Source organism: Chlorocebus sabaeus, chromosome 15, assembly GCF_047675955.1.
Source record: "Chlorocebus sabaeus isolate Y175 chromosome 15, mChlSab1.0.hap1, whole genome shotgun sequence".
NCBI classification, from domain to species: Eukaryota; Metazoa; Chordata; class Mammalia; order Primates; family Cercopithecidae; genus Chlorocebus; species Chlorocebus sabaeus.
In genome coordinates this window covers 76,502,720-76,520,790 of record NC_132918.1, presented here as the reverse complement: position 1 = coordinate 76,520,790, position 18,071 = coordinate 76,502,720, and the positions used below count along the sequence as shown (strand labels likewise).

The window sequence follows — 18,071 nt, the reverse complement described above, 5'->3', positions numbered from 1 at the left end:
GTTTTAAGTAGCTAATACACAGTCTGGTGCATGATAGTAGGATTTCAGTATTAAATGTGGCTGTTATTGAGATGATAGTTTCTAGTTGGATTTAATGGCTTCTTCCTCTGTAATCTTTTCACACTTCCTCATATAACTTCTAAAGGAGTTACTGCACACTTCCCTGTCTCTCCCCCAAGACTATGAGCTTCTTCTTCTTTTTTTTTTTTTTGAGACGGAGTCTCCCTCTGTCGCCCAGGCTGGAGTGCAGTGGCTGGATCTCAGCTCACTGCAAGCTCCGCCTCCTGGGTTCACGCCATTCTCTGGCCTCAGCCTCCCGAGTAGCTGGGACTACAGGCGCCCGCCACCTCGCCCGGCTAGGTTTTTTTTTTGTATTTTTAGTAGAGATGGGGTTTCACCGTGTTAGCCAGGATGGTCTCGATCTTCTGACCTCGTGATCCACCCATCTCGGCCTCCCAAAGTGCTGGGATTACAGGCGTGAGCCACCGCGCCTGGCCCTCATATAACTTCTAATGGAGTTACTGCGCACCTCCCTGTCTCCCCCAAGACTATGAGCTTCTGAAGGGAAAGGGTTATGAGTCATTTCTGCCTGAAGCAGCTGGTGTTCTACCATGACATTCAGGCAAGATGATCAAAGACAGTTTTAGTAGAGAGTCAGAAGCAGCGCTTTTGGGAAGCGCTCTAGTTTGGCTACCTCAGTGAACAAGAAAACGGTGGTTCCAGAGTTCCAGAGACATTAACTGAGTACTGGCAAATGCCATTGACAGGGCAGGCAGAAGGCAGAGGAGAAGCAGCTGAGAGGAACTGGCCTCATTCGGCTAGTGGCCTAAGGTGGGCTTAGTTAAAGAGGCTTTTCCTGGAGAGGCAGCAGGTTGAACTGTGGAAGGGGAAGTGTTAGCCACTAGTGCTGGTGAAAGCAAGATGCATCTTCTAGGAGGCATTTAAGGCTTTTCAGAGGTGGGATTGTCAGCTCGACCATGGCTTTCCCTGAAAAAGAGACTGAGGGCATGCAGGGGAGCTGGAGGGAGGTCTCTGTGTGACACCTGGGCATGCGGCTGTACTGGCTGTGAGGGGTGGGGTGAGGGTGGAGGGCCAGAGGAAGCTCTCTCTAACCTTATTTCCCTTTAGTTTCTCATGTGACTACACCCTCAACATCGAGTCAGATAAAGGTGAACGTGCCCTGGAGAGAGGAAATCACAGGATTTGCTTGTGTGGCTGGAGAGGGTAGTACAAGGGTGGAGAGGGGCAGCGGCGTGGACTGGCAGATAGCAGAGAACTGCATCTGCAGAGGACCTGTGCTCAGGGCTGACAAGGGGAGTCGGCTTCTTTGCTGTCTGTCCTGCATAGCGGACCAGCAGGCCAAACTTACTGCAGCTTGTGGCTGGCGTGTGAGCCCTGATCTGCCTCAAGGAATCCAAGGGAGATTCATTTCCTCTTATTTTTTCTTGGGCCTCCATTTCCCTCAACACAACCCTTCTCAGCTAATCCCTCTGTGCTGGCTTCAGAAGAAACAGAGAGATTGGTGGCAAGGGGGTTGGAAGCCAGAGGTGGTTTCTCCAAGTTGGGGATTGTGGTGTTTGAGGCATTGGCGTCTGTCTTCGGGGCAGACTGGGAACTTCGGTAGGGGAGTAGCTGAGAACTGCTGCTCTACTTCATCTCTGATCATGGTGGAAACATAGGGATGGGATATGGCTAAGGGGTCATCTTATTCAGACACCTATGCAATGCAGGATTCCACTTAATGACTTCTTGTACGGTGACTTAAGGCTCACTCCCTCTGGAAATGATCTTGGCTGAATATTTCCACCCTGCCCCCCACTCGCTCCAACAAAACTCTTTTCAGTTTCTTCTTACCCATGTGGCCACTCCTTAGTTTCCCCCCCGATTTCCTTTTGCATATTGGTGTTGCTGGATCTTTGCCCTTGGCCTTCTTTTCTTCCCACTGACTTCAACTGCCTCTTACAGATCCATGACCTCCAGTTCTATAGGACCAGTCCTGATTACCCTGTTCCCTGGATGTCCTTTATGCCTCCAAACATGGCAGAGCCAAAACAGAAGGCATTAACTCCTCCCCCAAATGTCCCTCTTCTGAATTCCCTAGCTCAGTGAATGGAGTCACTTTTCACCCAGTTTGCCTAGTCCAAAAGCTGGGTACCATCAGCTACTCTCTTAAATACTGCACCCCCCCCCCCCCGCCCTGACCCCACTGCTGCCTCCTGACCCTCGCCGCCGACAGTCTCACGCACTCCCCAGAACCTCCAGAGATACATGTCACCAGATGTGCTGATTAATTTCCAGGTGCCCTCCAGGCCCATCTCCCTCCTTGTCCTCCCTGCTCTGTGCCCCAGGAGGCTGACTTCTGGGCTGCATCATCTAGGATCTATTGCCCTCCTGTTCTGAGTTGGGTTCTGTCAATGGGAGGTCCTGGAAAGATAAATAAGTTGATGCATTTATTATTCCTGCCCCTTCCCTACTGGGCTGTGGTTTGGCAGTGACTGCATTTCTTCCCCTAAGGTCTTGGCTCCTGTGAGCCAGCCCTCTCCCAGGGGTTCAGCCCTTTCTAAGTTCCAATAACCACTGCCTGCCCTTGCTCCTTCAGGTCTAGGGCTGGTAACAGCTTCCTGCTGTTGTTAGTGCTTCTGTGTGATTGTCCCTTTTGGTGCTTGTAACCCTGCCTACACTTTTCTGTGTATTGTCCCTTTAATAAACTTTCTGCAGCTGTATCTTTAAGCACCCTAGATGTTTCTTGCTAGGATGCTGCCAGATATATCAGGTCATGCCATTACTATCGCCTTCATCTTCCTCAACTGTAACCTTGACTATTTAGAAAAATAGGAAACTGGTTTTCTAAAACAAAATCACAAACAGTTCCAGGCAATAGCTCCAGCCACATGCCTCATTATTGTATTTGACCTGACTGTCTTGTGGTTCTTCTCATCAGTATGATGTAGAATTATTAGTCCCACACTTTGGCTTTGTTTCCTGACTCAGGTAGCTTTGATGGCCCTCCATACTTCCCTTCAAGTTACCTACAGGGTGTTGACATGCACTCATTCCCTTGGATGCTTGCCTTCTACGTAATATACAAAGTGTGAGGCCTGCACCATCAACGCTGGCTTCATGGGTGTGAGGTCCTGTACTTAGAAGGGCCGAGTGCTTGGGTTCATGCTCTTCTGTTACTGTCTTGAAACTACTAATAATTTTTAAAATTTATTTTTTTTTGTGTGAGTACATTGCAGGTGTATGCATTTATGGAGTACATGAGTTGTTTTGATATGCCTAACAATCACATCATGGAGATTGGGGTATCCATCCCCTCAAGCATTTATCCTTTGTGTTACAAACAATCCAATTATACTCTTTCAGTTACTTTAAAATGTACAATTAAATTATTGTCAAATATAGTCACCCTGTTGTGCTATTAAATACTAGGTCTTATTCATTCTATTTGTTTTGTATTCATTAGCCGTCTGCACTTCCCCCGCCATGCCCCCACTACTCTTTCTAGCCTCTGGTAAACATACTTCTACTATCTATGTCCGTGAGTTCAATTGTTTTGATTTTTAGATCCTACAAATAAGTGAGAACATGTGATGTTTGTCTTTTTGCACCTGGCCTATTTCACTTAACATAATGACCTTCAGTTCCATCCGTGTTATTGCACATGCCTGATTCTGATTCCTTCCTTCTTTCCTTCCTTTTTTCTTTCTCTTTCTTTCCTTCCTTCCTTCCTTCCTTCCTTCCTTCCTTCCTTCCTTCCTTCCTTCCTTCCTTCCTTCCTTCCTTCTTTCCTTCCTTCCTTTCTTTTCTTTCCTTCTTTCTTTCTTTTCGTTCTTCTTTTTTTTTTTTTTTGACAGAGTCTAGCTCTGTTGCCAGGCTGGAGTGCAGTGGTGCAATCTCGGCTTGCTGCAACCTTTGCTTCCCGGGTTCAAGCGATTCTTTTGCCTCAGTGTCCCGAGTAACTGGGATTACAGGCACGTGCTGCCATGCCCAGCTAATTTTTGTATTTTTAGTCGAGACAGGGTTTCGCCATGTTGGCCAGGATGGTCTCAATTTCCTGACCTTGTGATCTGCCCACCTTGGCCTCCCAAAGTGCTGGGATTACAGGCATGAGCCACGGCGCCCAACCTGATTCTTTATGGCCAAATAGTACTCCGTTGTGTATAGGTACCACATATTCTTTATCCATTCCTCTGTTGATAGACACTTGGGTTGCTTCCAAATCTTAGCTATTGTGAACAGAGCTGCAACAAACATGGGAGTGCAAGTATGTCTTCAATGTACTGATTTCCTTTCTTTTGGGTATATGCCCAGCAGTGTGATTGCTGGATCATATGGTAGCTCTATTTTTAGTGTTTTGAGGAACCTCTAAACTGTTCTCCATAGTGGTTGTATTAGTTTATATTCCCACCAACTGTGGACGAGGGTTCTCTTTCCACATCCTCACCAGCGTTTGTTATTGCCTGGCTTTTAGATATAAGCCATTTAAACTGAGGTAAGAGGATATCTCATTGTAGTTTTGATTTGCATTTTTCTGATGATCAGTGATGTTGAGCATCTTTTCATATGCCTGTTTGCCATTTGTGTGTTTTCTTTTGAGTATATTAATAATTTTTTAAACAAGGACCCATATTTTCATTTTGCAATGTGCCCTTCAAACAATAGAGCTGTTCATGTGTCCCATACTATGATTTAGGTAGTGTATGGGCACAACAATGAATGACACTGAGTCACTCGAAGAAGGAAATGGTCTCCTTTTCATTTATCTTTTGATGCTTCTGATTATTTCCCATCCAAGTACTAACTAGGCCCAACCCTGCTTAGCTTCTGAGATCGGACGAGATTGGGTGCATTCAGGGTGGTATGGCCATAGACCCTTCTGAATATTTCAAGAAAAATATTTCATTTTGGTGCCAGTATATCTTTAACAGCTCTCTTGACACTTGCTAATTCTCTTCTTTCTAATGTAGAAAGTGGGCCTCAGATTTTGGGCCTACTAATAACATCCCAGGGCCACATAAGAACACATTTTCTTTCATGGTTCCCTTTTACTATGGCAAGTGAGACCACTTTTCATTTATGGAACTAATAGAAAGTTTTCATTAAAAATGAATTTAAGGCCTGGTGTGGTGGCTCACACCTGTAATCCCAGCACTTTGGGAGGCCCAGGTGGGCAGATCTCAAGGTCAAGAGCTCGAGACCATCCTGGCCAACATGGTGAAACCCTGTCTCTACAAAAAATACGAAAATTAGCCAGGTGTGGTGGCAGGTGCCTGTAGTCCCAGCTACTCGGGAGGCTGAAGCAGGAAAATCGCTTGAAACCGGGAGGCAGAGGCTGCAGTGAGCCCAGATCGTGCTACTGCACTTCAGCCTGGCGACAGAGTGAGACTCTGTCAAAAACAATAACAACAAGAACAACAACCACCAAAATGAATTTAAATAAAAAATGTGGGTTCATTAAAAGTAAAATGTGGGTTCATTAAAAGTAAAATGTTACGTAAATAAGTGTAGAGGTGACATTTGGATATAACAATGATCTTGAAGACTTTTGAGAGTAACTGAAGTTTGGGTAACACTAGCTTAGGATAAGAACGATTTTTCCTTCTACCCTCAGCTCCCCAGAAGCCTATCTCAAGCCCAATTGGTCCTTGAGGAATTCAGGAGAAGGCTGTTCTGGAAATTAATATGAGAACTGCGTAGAAATAATTAATGTTATTATCAGTTGAAGTCTTTGATTCAATTTAAATAGCTCTGATTATGATACTTATAAGTTTAACCCAGAAATGGGTGTAAGAGGAACAGAATCAGGGAGAGGCTGACTCTAAGACCTAATCATGCATTTATTTATTGCTGCCATCCACACTACGCCTGAACCCTGACAGATAAGCAGAGAGAGGCAGAGTGAGGTGAAATAATCCCCTAGGGGCAGCTAAAGAAGACATATACTTCTCTACAAGCCTACAACTCCTAAAGTCTCTTAGGCTTGGGGTTTTGGTGCTCAAATGGCAAGGAGTTAAACCAGGAGTAATCAGAGGTGGTGTTTACCAAAAAACCAGTTCCCAAGGTTCTTCCTGGATGGCCATCCTGAGCTAGTGATGCATGTCCAGTCTGTGCATCTTTTCATCCCTGCGTATGACATTTAAGGTGGCAGAAACTTCGCCTAGTGGCTACATTCTTCGTCTTATTACACCCATCATTGATTTCATTGGCTGGCATTTAAAAGAGGAAGCTTGTTAAACTAAGCTGTTATGCTTGTGGTTTTACAGGTTGGCACAGCAAATAATTATCAAAAAGGAAGAAGCGTGCATGGGTGGACAGAAGTGTGTCTCTCCTAACATCATACAAACATGCTTCTAGAAAAAAAAATCCCCACTAGCACAAAGCATCTCTGAGTGCATTTTGCAACAGCACACTCTTAATTTCACTATCCTTCTGGACTGTAATAAATGATGTGAAATGATTTCATTGGATGGGAGACGGAAGCTGGTGCAAGTTCCTGGGCCCAGCCCCATACGTGTGGAAATTATAAATGTGGTCCAGTTTCATCCCATTCCTCACAATTTCTGGGCAAATCAGGTCAATTACAGTCCCATCTTCTGCCACAACATCATGCTCAGCTTGGACAACTCAATATAGCGAACCCAAGTGCAGGGTAGAAGTTAATTATTGATAGTAATAATGAGGATCATAACATTAACTGCTCTGCTCCAGGAATGAAACACAGAGCCCTTACTTAAGTCATCTCCAGCTCTTACAGAACATTTGAAAGCCAAGTTTTATCCTCACTTTTTAAGTGAGCTGCCCATTTGCCTGTTTGTTCTAATATCAATTTCCTGCCTGTTCCTTCTCTTGCTGTGTTCTGTATTTCAGGGAACTACATTTTCTAGGCCCCCTTGATAATAACCCTCCAGGTAGCTTCAGCCGATAGGAAGTACTGCTATGAAATTGGGGGTGAGAGGAAGTGAGGACCCAGGATTTTCTCCCCTAAGCACCGCCCCCCACCCCCCCGCCACTTCCCTGGGTGGCAACTCTTGCTTAGCAGCATCTCCTTCAGTTCTGCTGGCCGCCTGCAGCTTCCTGCTCCTGATTAGTTACACCACGTCCTCCCATATTCCTCCAACGGCAGGGTGGTAGCAGCTTCCTGCAGTTGTTAATCTTGGTGCTGCCTCACTGTGTTCTGTTTGTCTCCTCAGTTCTGATAACCCTTGGGTAAACAATTCTCTAGTAGATTTCCCCCCATGTGAGTGGTGCAAACTGTTCCTGGTTTCCTGACTGGATCTGACTGATACACCATGGCAGAGGTTAGCGAACTTTTTCTATAAAGGGCCAGATAGTAAATATTTTAGGCTTTGTGGGCCAGGAAGCAAAATTGAGGTACTTATTATGAAGGTGTTTATATAACAAGAGGGAAAACAAATTTCCACAAGTTATTTTAGCTCACAGACCATACAAAAGCAGGTGCAGGCTAGAACTGGCCAGCAGGAAAGGACAAGATGAACCAGTTAAGCAGCTACTCCAACAACCCCGGCAAGAGTGGGTGGTGACTTGGACAAGGATGGTGGCCGTGAGATGGAACATGGTGGTTGGATTGGAGTCATGTTCTTAATCTTAAAGCCAGAGTGATTGTCCTGAAATACAAACCTGATCATGTCACTGAGTAAAACCATCCCAAAGTCCTAGATTGTTCACGATGCAGTTGGTGAGGACTACTCTAAGGACTCAGTAGCCATCTATTCCAAACCCCCATATGAAGACACTAATGGGATGAGGAAGAACCAAGGAAAAGAGAGGAAGTGGTGCAGTCTGTTTCTGTGTGGCAGCAGGGAAGAGGGATGAACAACTAATTTTGATAGATTTGGAGCTGAAAGGAGTTATCGTCTGTCTGTAATGCTTTCCTTCATTCCAGATTTCAGGACTTTTCAAGGCCAACAGTTTGAGGGATTTGCTGCTAGCCCAGTTAAATTAAAAAGGTGAATGTGTACTTTCATGTAGAACTCACTCTGATGGGAGAAGGTCATTGTCATTTTAAATTACCATTTACTTCCAGTGCAGTGTTACTTCTTTCCAATGAGTATGTTACCCTCCAAGCATCCTGGGCCCCAAGAATGGCCTGGGGTACTCTTTTCACTCCTGACCCCACACAAGGCCCAGGCTCCTGGCACCTCTTTCCTCAGTATGCAAGGACTTCCCATCCCACACAGCTTTAAAGCTTAACCTAAGGCACATGGAGAGACTTCAGGGATCTATAAACTTGGATTAAAAAATTATTTATTTTCACTAACATCTGAAAGAAACTTAGCACTTCTTTCTGTGATAAGTGTAGACCAGAAACCCACCATAGAACAGTTCCAGACCGTGCACAGTGGCTCACACCTGTAATCCCAGCACTTTGGGAGGCCAAGGTGGGCAGATCACTTAAGGTCAGGAGTTCGAGGCCAGCCTGACCGACCTGGCAAAACCCCATTTCTAGTAAAAATACAAAAAAGTTAGCCGAGTGTGGTAGATGTGTGCCTATAATTCCAGCTACTTGAGAGACTCAGGCAGGAGAATCACTTGAGCCTGGGAGGCAGAGGTTGCAGTGAGCAAAGATTGCACCACTGCCTTCAAGCCTTGGCAACAGAGCGAGAGTCTATCTCAAAAAAAAAAAAAAAAAAAAAAAAAAAAGAATTAACAGTTCCAGCACATATTATACAGGTATTTTCATATCACACAGCTATTGTAGATATTTTGAAATATTCATTACTTCCATCATTACTTCCATAACTCTTAAGTTATTGCACCCACCACTAGATCCTATTATTTAATGTTTAATAAAGACACACAACTATCAGTACATCACCAATTTGGTTTTTTTTTTTTTTAATATCTTGGTAGCGGTATTCTTTTGTTATCCTTAGTATTTATTTTATATTCATAAAAACATGGTTCAGGGAAGGTGCTTATAAGCTTCACCAGTCTCCCAAATCCTAAAGAAGAGCCCAGTCCCACCCCTCAGTGTTTCCACTCACAAGAAGTATCAGTGGATGGTGTTGTTCCCAATTGGGGACTGGTGTAAAGCAGAGTTCTCTTTCCTTAAGCACTTCGTGCTTAAGAGGGAGCCAACTGTGCTCCCAGCCTTCTCCAGCACGGAAGCACTTAGCTAATTGTGCCGAACTCAGGGCCAGACCTCAGGGAGGGAGAAGCAGCTTGTCTGGGCCCCCTTGGCAATCAGTTATTCCCCCAAGCAGAGAGATTGATAGCTTCTGCACATCTTGGCTCAGCTAATAATATCACAGATGCTGTTTTAATTCCAAAGCACAGAGCCACCCCCAGACTTTCTTTTTAACCTCTCTGCCTAAAATGGGACATAGTGAAGTGGCTTTCAGAGACAAAGTGACTAAGCCACTTTGGGTCCATTTTAATACTTATGCATCATTATTCTGTTCATTTCCACAGCTCACCTACTTTCTGGCTACCAATTTGGATTTTCTCCCATCCTTTGGTTACATTTCTCAATTTATTATTATTATTCTTTTTTTTTTTTGTTTTTTAGCTCAAACAATCTCCTTCCCTGCATGTTCTAAAATTGCCTTTTCTCCTACTGGAAACCCCTGGATTTTTTTTTTGTCCTTCTCTGGACCTCTCTAATCCTTGATAGGGCTTGAGAAAACAGAGGTCTCTGAGTATGAGCGATGGGCTGGGAGTGGCGAAAGAGGAATTGGTTATTGTTTTCCCCCTGCTAGTTGTTCAGAGACACTTGCAACCCTGAAGGGCCCTGAGAAGACCTTTTGAATGGATTTCTCCATGACGTTGCTGAGAACTTATCCCTGAGAATACGGCCCTTTCCAAGTTCAGCCTGAAAGCTCAGAAGTTTAAAAAACAGTTTCTGGCAGGAACTCTGTGATTAAAAGTGTTGAACTTTCCCACTGTGGTTACCTAGAACTTAGCTGCCTTGCTAATTTACCCTCTCCTTCTGTCCTTCTAGTATCTCCAGGGGACATCCCCCCACCCCCCGCCCGCCCCGACAAGAGTCGACAGAGCCGGGGAACCCAGCCCCTGGGCCATGAACTATTAGGAACTGGGGCTACACAGCAGGAGGTGAGCGGCCAGCTAGTGAAGATTCATCTATATTTACAGCCACACCCATTGCTCCTGTAAGTGCCTGAGCTCCGCCTCCTGTCAGATCAGACGCGGCATTAGATTCTCATCGGAGCTCAAACCCTGTTGGGCGCTGTGCATGCGAGGGATCTAGGTGGCACACTCTTTACGAGAATCTAATGCCTGATGATCTGTCACTGTCTCCCATCACCCCCAGATGGGACTGTCTAATTGCAAGAAAACAAGCTCAGGGCTCTCACTGATTCTACATTACAGCGAGTTGTATAATTCTTTCATTAAATATTACAATGTAATAATAATAGAAATAAAATGCACAATAAATGTAATGCACTTGAATCATCCTGAAACCATCCCCCTCCACCACCCAATCTGTGGAAAAATTGTCTTCCATGAAACCAGTCCCTGGTGCCAAAAAGTTGGGGACCACTGAAATAAAGCATTGCCAACATGTGACCCTGCCAGGAGCTTCTCTGAAAGATCTGATAAGACTTGGGGGACACTGGTACCTCAGTTAAGCAGTGTGGCTGTTTTTGCTTTTGTCTCTGTGTTTTAAGCATAGGAAATCCCAGCACAAGCAGTACCTTGGACTCTTTCTGGGTAGAGGATTTTGTAATTCAAGTGTTCCTATTATTGCACTTGTGTTAGTGACGGGCGCTGATCATGACCATGCTTGGGTGCAACCGGCTCTTAAGAACTCATGGTAAGCTTGGCTAGTTTACCTTCTTCTTAATTGAATTCTTTCCTTTTTGTGCCCCTCAAACAATAAGGTTTCAGGGTCTCGGAAGGAAGTTGAATTCCACTGAAACAGCAGATAATTTTAAAATGATACTGTAAAAGGTGTGCATAGGGTTCAGGGGACCCACAGGGATGCTGAGACCCCCCAGAGATTAGACTGTCGCTAGACCTGAAGGGACAAGGGCAGCAGGCAGTGTTATGGGAGCCCCATGAGAAATGGAGCCATAGAAGAGGGGTTGCCCATCTTTCACAGGAAGATGTAGCCACCTTCAGAAATGTGGTGCAGAAGGAGGGAGGATTGGGTTGAAGAATATCCTGGCCTCACTCTCTTCTCCTGTCCTCACATTTCTTTCTAGTAGTTCACATTAGTTGGCCCCTGTCAGAAGCCAGAGAGCAAGGAACCTTCTGTGGCCATATGGGGTACAGAGCAGAGGGGAGAAAGGCAGAGGAGGGGTCTGGGTCAGGGGCAGGCTCTGGAGAATATGGTGGCGGATGGTAACAGCAGCAGTGCTGTTTGCTGGACTGGGCTGGGCGTCTGCCTGAGCCGCGTGCCCTCCAGTGTGTCGTGCAGTTCTTCACTTTTCACAGAAAGGTTCCGACACACCGAAAGATGAGTGAGCAAGTAAATTTTATTAAAGACAGTTTAGGAGCGGTGGAGGTGGCCTTCATCCCACATTCCATGACATCCAGTGCAGTGTTACTTCTTCACAATGAGTGTGTCATCCCCCAAATGTCCTAGGCCCCACAAATAGCCTGAGGCACCCTTCTCACTCCTAATCCCACAGGAGGCCCAGGCTCCTGGCACCTCTTTTCCTTAGTATCCAAGGACTTCCCATCCCACGCACTTGTAAAGCTCTCCTCTCTTAATCAGAGCAATCTATGTATTGGCTTGTCTAGATTTATAGTCATGTTTGAACTTTCTGTAACTGAGAAAGTTCTTCCTTAGAAAGCAGTTGGAAAAATGGTTTTTATTTTGGCTTACATGTTTTTTGTTTTGTTTTGTTATTGCAGAACAGAAAACTGGGAAACCCTAAGTTCTTTGCTCTTTGGGCTGCAAAAAAGACAGACAGGACAATGGAAACTTGAAGTGTTAGACAATATCAGATTTTGAAAATAAAGAGATTTTCTTTCAATGTTTAATTGTGGTAATAAACACATAACATAAATTTATCCTTGTAACTTTTTTTTTTTTTTTTTTGAGATGGAGTCTTGCTCTGTCCCCAGGCTGGAGTGCAATGGCGTGTTCTCAGCTCACTGCAACTTCCGCCTCCTGGGTTAAAGTGATTCTCCTGCCTCAGCCTCCTGAGTAGCTAGGATTACAGGTGCATGCCACCATGCCTGTCTATTTTTTTTTTTTTTTTTGTATTTTTAGTAGAGACAGGGCTTCACCATGTTGGTCAGGCTGATCTTGAACTCCTGACCTCGTGATCCACCTGCCTCAGCTTCCCAAAGTGCTGGGATTACAGGCTTGAGCCACCGCGCCCAGCCCTTGTAACCATGTTAATTGTATAGTTCAGTAGTATTAATTATATATTGTGCAACAGATCCTTAGAATTTTTCATCTTGCAAAAGCAAAACTCCACACCCATTGAACAACCATTCTGCCGTCTCCCTTTTTCCTAGACTCTTGTAACCACCTTTCTACTTTCTGTTTCTATGAGTTTTGCTAATTTAGATACTTCATATGAGTGGAATCATATGGTATTTGTCTTTTGTGACTGGCTTATTTTGTCTAGCATAGTGTCCTTAAGCTTCATGCATGCTGTGGTATGTGACAGGGTTTTCTTCTTTTTAAAGGTTGAATAATATTCCATTGCAGGTATATTCCACATGTTCTAATCTACTCATTTCTCAGTGGAAATTGGTTTGCTTCCATCTCTTGGCTATTGTGAATTATGCTGTGATGAACATAGGTGCAAATATCTCTCCAAGTTCCTGCTTTGAATTCTTTTGGATTTATACCCAGAAGTGGAACTTCTGAGTTTTATGGTAATTCTATGTTGAATATTTTGAGGACCCTCCATACTGTTTTCCATGGTGGCCACAATAGTGTATAAGTTTCTAATTTCTCCACCTCCTCACCAACACTTGCCATTTCCTGTTATTTTTTACTTTTTCTTTCTTTTTTTGATTTTGGACAGCAGCCATTCTAATAGGTGTGAGGTGATATCTCCTATCTTTGTGGTTTTGATTTGATTTCTCTAATAATTAATAATGTTGAGCATCTTTTCATATGTTTGTTGCCCATTTGTATATCTTCTTTGGAGACATGTCTATTCAAGTCCTTTGTCCTTTTTGTTGTTGTTGAATTGTAGGAACTCTTTACATATTTTGGATATTAACCCCTTGTCGGATATGTAATTTGCAAATATTTTCACGCATTCCGTAGTTTGTCTTCTCACTTTTATTATTATTATTTTTTGAAGACAATGTCAGGTTTTTGCCTAACTTCTCTAATCATAACAATCTTTGGGCTCTTGTTCAAAATATATTGTATTCCCAAATCATTTTCCTAGAAATTCTGAGTCAGGAGCTACAGTTCAGGGCCCATGCATCTGCATTTTCAACCAGGACCTCAAGTGATTCTATCAAATACATTTGCAACACTTTAGATTCCACTATAATTGTGTTTCTCAACTGCGGGGCTGTGCAATGGAACCAAGTAAAAAATATTAATATCTGGTCCTACTCCCAGAGTTTCTGATTTGAGAAAAATCAATTGTCAATAAATTGAGACCTAGGTGTTGGGATTTTAATAAGCCCTGAGGTGACACTATTAACCAGCCAGGCTTAAGAACCACGGCTCTATCTTCCCCTTCAGGTCAGGGACCCTACTCCTGGCATAGTGCCTAGCTCAATTTGTATTTGTTATACTCCATGTCTCACTTTCTCGTTTTGAAAGTGATTCTTCTATTTATTGTATTTGAAAGTGGTTCTTGTCTGGTGGGGTTGAGAGCTTTATACATGAATCTGATATCTGTGGTCAGAAGTCTCCATGTTGTGGTGAGAAGTTGAAAAAAAATCTGACTGTCAGTTTGTGCACAGATGAGCCAGTGAAGGTCTGCTCTATTGTGGTGAGATCTGAATGTTTCCTTCTGCAGAAGTTATAGGCACTGATTAAAGAAGTTGGCTGCCTCAACTGCTCAAAATAATGCACATTTTATCACTCTATTATCTAGCATGGTTAAGTCCACAGCTGCTTCCTATTATCCTGGACCCTGTGAAATCATCTCTTTATTCATGGCAGATTATTCTTCTCAAAGATTAATATGTGATTATTTAAAAATTATTTTTACACCACCCTGTGTAATGTGGATGTGTGGTTTTGTGGTTCTAAACACCAGTATGGGGCAAGAAAAGCTAGCTGGAGAATTTATAAATTAGCTTCCATTTATCCTTCAAACAAACAAGCTATTTATTAATAGGGGAATGTGGTAAGAGAAAAGAATGTGGAATTGAGATTCCAGACCTGATTCTTTTGCCTGCTATTTGTGGGCTTGTGGGGCATGACATCTAAACTCTCTTGGTCTCACTTTGTTTATCTGTAAAATGGAATAATAGTACTCACTTGGGCTGCAGGAGGACCAAATGAAAAAAGACATAAAAGAGATTTGTTGACCTTGGTATGCAAATAAATGTTATGCCCTTAATAAGTGGAAGTTGACCTTGACCCTGTTGCTGCTGTTGTTGTGAGCCGTTGTGTCTATCAGTGAACATAGCTTTTACAAATCTCTTCTAGATGAAAGACGCAAATTCTTCATCTTCATAGCGCCTGCAAGGCTCCAAAGAGCACACAGCCACAAGGACATGAAATATTTTTGAGCACATTTCCTGTCTGTACATGTTTGCCAAATTATTCCAAAATATGACCAGCCTCCTATTGGATGAACACAACTGCAGGCCATAGCACCATGTTCTTCTTTCGCTTTTTCAGATGACCAGTCTCTTCTAACTTACTCACCAGCCGTAACCAAATCAAATGGAGAGAGAAATTGCCTGTAACTAGAACTCATTCATGCCAAAGTGTTGACGTGCCTATTCCCAGATGCATTTTAAGTCTGTTTATTTCTACTTGTGGACCAAAGCCATCTGTCATGTTATATACAAAAAAGTTTTGTATAATTTTTTTTTCAGCTGATAAGAGTTATATTTTTGAAAGCGTGGATAAATTTAAGATTTTAGCATGGGACGGTGATTTGGAGAATAAAAATAGTTGCTCTCAGGGGAGGGATACAGGGCATTAAAAAAACTCATGGGGAGAGGATCAAGAACCTCTCATTAAGGTATGTGAAAGTAATGTTGATATAAAAGACAGGAAGAAGGTCTTTACTGAGCACCTACTACATACTAACGCTGTGTTAGCTACTGCATTTCGGTTTCTCATTTGATTCTTATAGTGACCCTGCTGGAGAGGCACTCATTTCAGTTTTACACAAGAGGCCTAGAGATGTTATGTGGTTTGATCAAGATCACACAGTGTGAGTGCTTTGTTTGATTCCAAAGCCCATATGTGTTCTTTACCAGTCTGACTCAGGGGAAACCAACCACAGTGACAGTAAGTAGAGACAGACACTTGAAAATTATCAAAGAGATGGATATTTGGAAACACAAAAATTGTTTGATATATAAAGTACTGCTAGCAAGAGTCATTTATGTCCCATTTATGCCTAATTACCGCATAACACAATAATAATTATGATTAAATATCTGACAGATGAGTTGGCTGTACTTTTTATTTGATCCAAACAGAAAATACAGCACATATGGGCTTTATCTTCATCATTTCTTGCCCACACAGCATGGTCATTTCTTTGGTCAGCAGTTTCAGGCCAACACCTGTAGTCTAGACATAAAAAAAGGTAGAGTCACATATAGTTTTTGCATTAATGTCAAAAGAATAATCCATTGATTTGCTAATTGTTCCTCCTTGCTGTGTACAGGTATCATTAGGAAAAACAAATACATTTAGGCTTCAGTGACTAAAAGTTCCCGCTTCGGTTATTTAATTTGTTGAGACTGGTTTTTAAATTTTGACATTAAGATGAGTGTCTAGGCATGCAGTGAGTGAGCAAATTAACTGATTTGTTCTTAGAGAGAGAGAAGAGGTTGCTTAAAATGGCAAAGAATGAGGGTATGAGTGGCAGGGAGAGGCAGCTCTAATGAATCAGGAAGCAGTTGGATTAGGATTCAGAAAACCTGGTTTTGCTATTATTTGCTATATAACTGTCATCTCTGCATATTAATTTTTTAAATCCCTACAGTGAGAATAATAATAATATCTATCTTATTTGGCATGTTTGAGACTCTTAATGCAAACTCTGAGACAAGAATTTTGAGTGAAGTTTCTTTAGTTTGGAGGTGATACAAGGAAGCATAGTGAGGTAATTGATGAGCAAGTGAGAGGTATGGGTAACTGGGGGTCAACACCATGAGGATGCTGTATTGTTAGCTACTGCTATGTAACAAGTTGACCCAAAATTTAGTGATTTAAAAATAACAAGTATTTACGGCATTCATATTTTTTTACATCTGGAATTTGGAGTGGCTTATCCAGGTGGTTTTAGCTCGGGATTGATCTCACATAAAATTATATAGTCAAGACATTAGTCAAAGCTGCAGTAATCTAAAGGGACGAGTGGGGTTGGATGATCTATTTCCAAGGTGGCTCAGCCATGTAGCTTGTGAACTGGTGATGGTTGTTGGCAGGAGACCTCAGTTCCCATCTGCATCAACTTCTCCACAAGCTGCTGGAGAGTTCCCACGATGTGGAGGCTGGCTTTTCCTAGCAGAAGTGATACCAAAGAGAAGTTGCCTTCTTATGACCTAGGTTTGGTCATAAATGATGCTATGATGACATAGCATCACTGTCATCTTCTGATCATTCCAAATGAGTCACTTAGTATAGCCCACGTTCAAGGGGAGAAAACTCAGTCTCTATCTCTTGAAGAGAGAAGGTTCTAATAATTTGTTAACATGTTTTAGAACTACCACACACCCTGTATGGTACACACTTCAGAATTTTCCTTTTCCCTGAGAGTGAAAGGAACTGAGTTATTGATTGGTTGAAGATACTGGTTGGTGTGCTGCAGCCAAAAGTAAGTGAAATTAAGAGAGAGAGACAGAGAGAGAGAGAGAGATGTTCTCCTGTTCAGAAGGAGATATAGGAGGTTAAGAGATACTCTCTGAGGTTCTAGGGTTGCTGAAGAGCACTGTCGATAAACTGTACTGACGCAGACTGATTCCTGTCCTCAAGAAGAACCAATGGTGCCCAGGCCAGTTGGGAAATCTGAGCTCAGTTTAAGCCTAGCTCTTACTTAACAGTCTCCAGTTATCATGACTGGAAGAACTTGCCTTTTCTCACCTTTGTATTCTTCAGCTGAAAATGGGATTGAGGATTTTGTTTTGTTTCCTAAGACCCCCTTGCTTGCACTAGCAGATTATTTCCAAATGCCACCTAAAAGAGGTATTTATAAACTTATACACATACACTTGCATCCACAAAGACAAATTGCACCCCTCTCTGCTTTGCTATTTCTGGTGCTAACCTTCATTTATAATGCCATATTTATGTAATTACAGTGCTGCAGCGGTGGATCATGATTTCAAAATACAATCATAATCACCATCAGAAGAAAGGCGAGAGAAGATGAAAAACAAACGCAAAGCAATTAGAAAGGATGAGTTTTCCCACTGAATGAGTGAATGCGTTTTCCCATTGCCTCCTCCGACACTTGGTCCTTGGGATGCTCTGCCTCTAGCCATGTGTATGTGTGTGGGGTGTGCACGCATGTGTGTGTGTGCGTGTGTGTTTCCATTTTTGCCCTTATTATGAATATGGGCCTGGGACTAGAGTGTGAATACCCACTGAAGTGGCTTATTACTTGGAGAGTACCATCCTTCTTCTTTATTGGAGTTTTCTGTTTAAGCATCTGTGGTTTTAGTGGTCAGAAGGTCTTGGCCACAAAGTTTATTTTATGACCCATGTACCACCCTTCACATCTCTTCTTATAAGGACACTTTTAGTACATGACTTCCACAGTAGTACAGTAGTATTTTTTAAAGTTTTTCTATGCCTGAAAAATAATTTTCCACTTCCAGAATTTACCTGCCCCTCCATCCCTGCTTTCCCAATCCCTGCTCCTTCCATTATCCTTTTGCAACACCCCTCCACCTCCATCACTGACCGAGATGCCTGAAAATTCAATAACATCCTATTATCTCTGCTGGGCAACTTGCCA

The 18,071-nt window shown here is 42.9% G+C and overlaps 1 pseudogene; it reads left to right on the top strand.

Annotated features, from left to right (window-relative positions):
- LOC119625701 (calponin-2-like) overlaps nt 1-18,071 on the top strand; it is a 62,650-nt pseudogene that overhangs the window by 8,782 nt on the left and 35,797 nt on the right.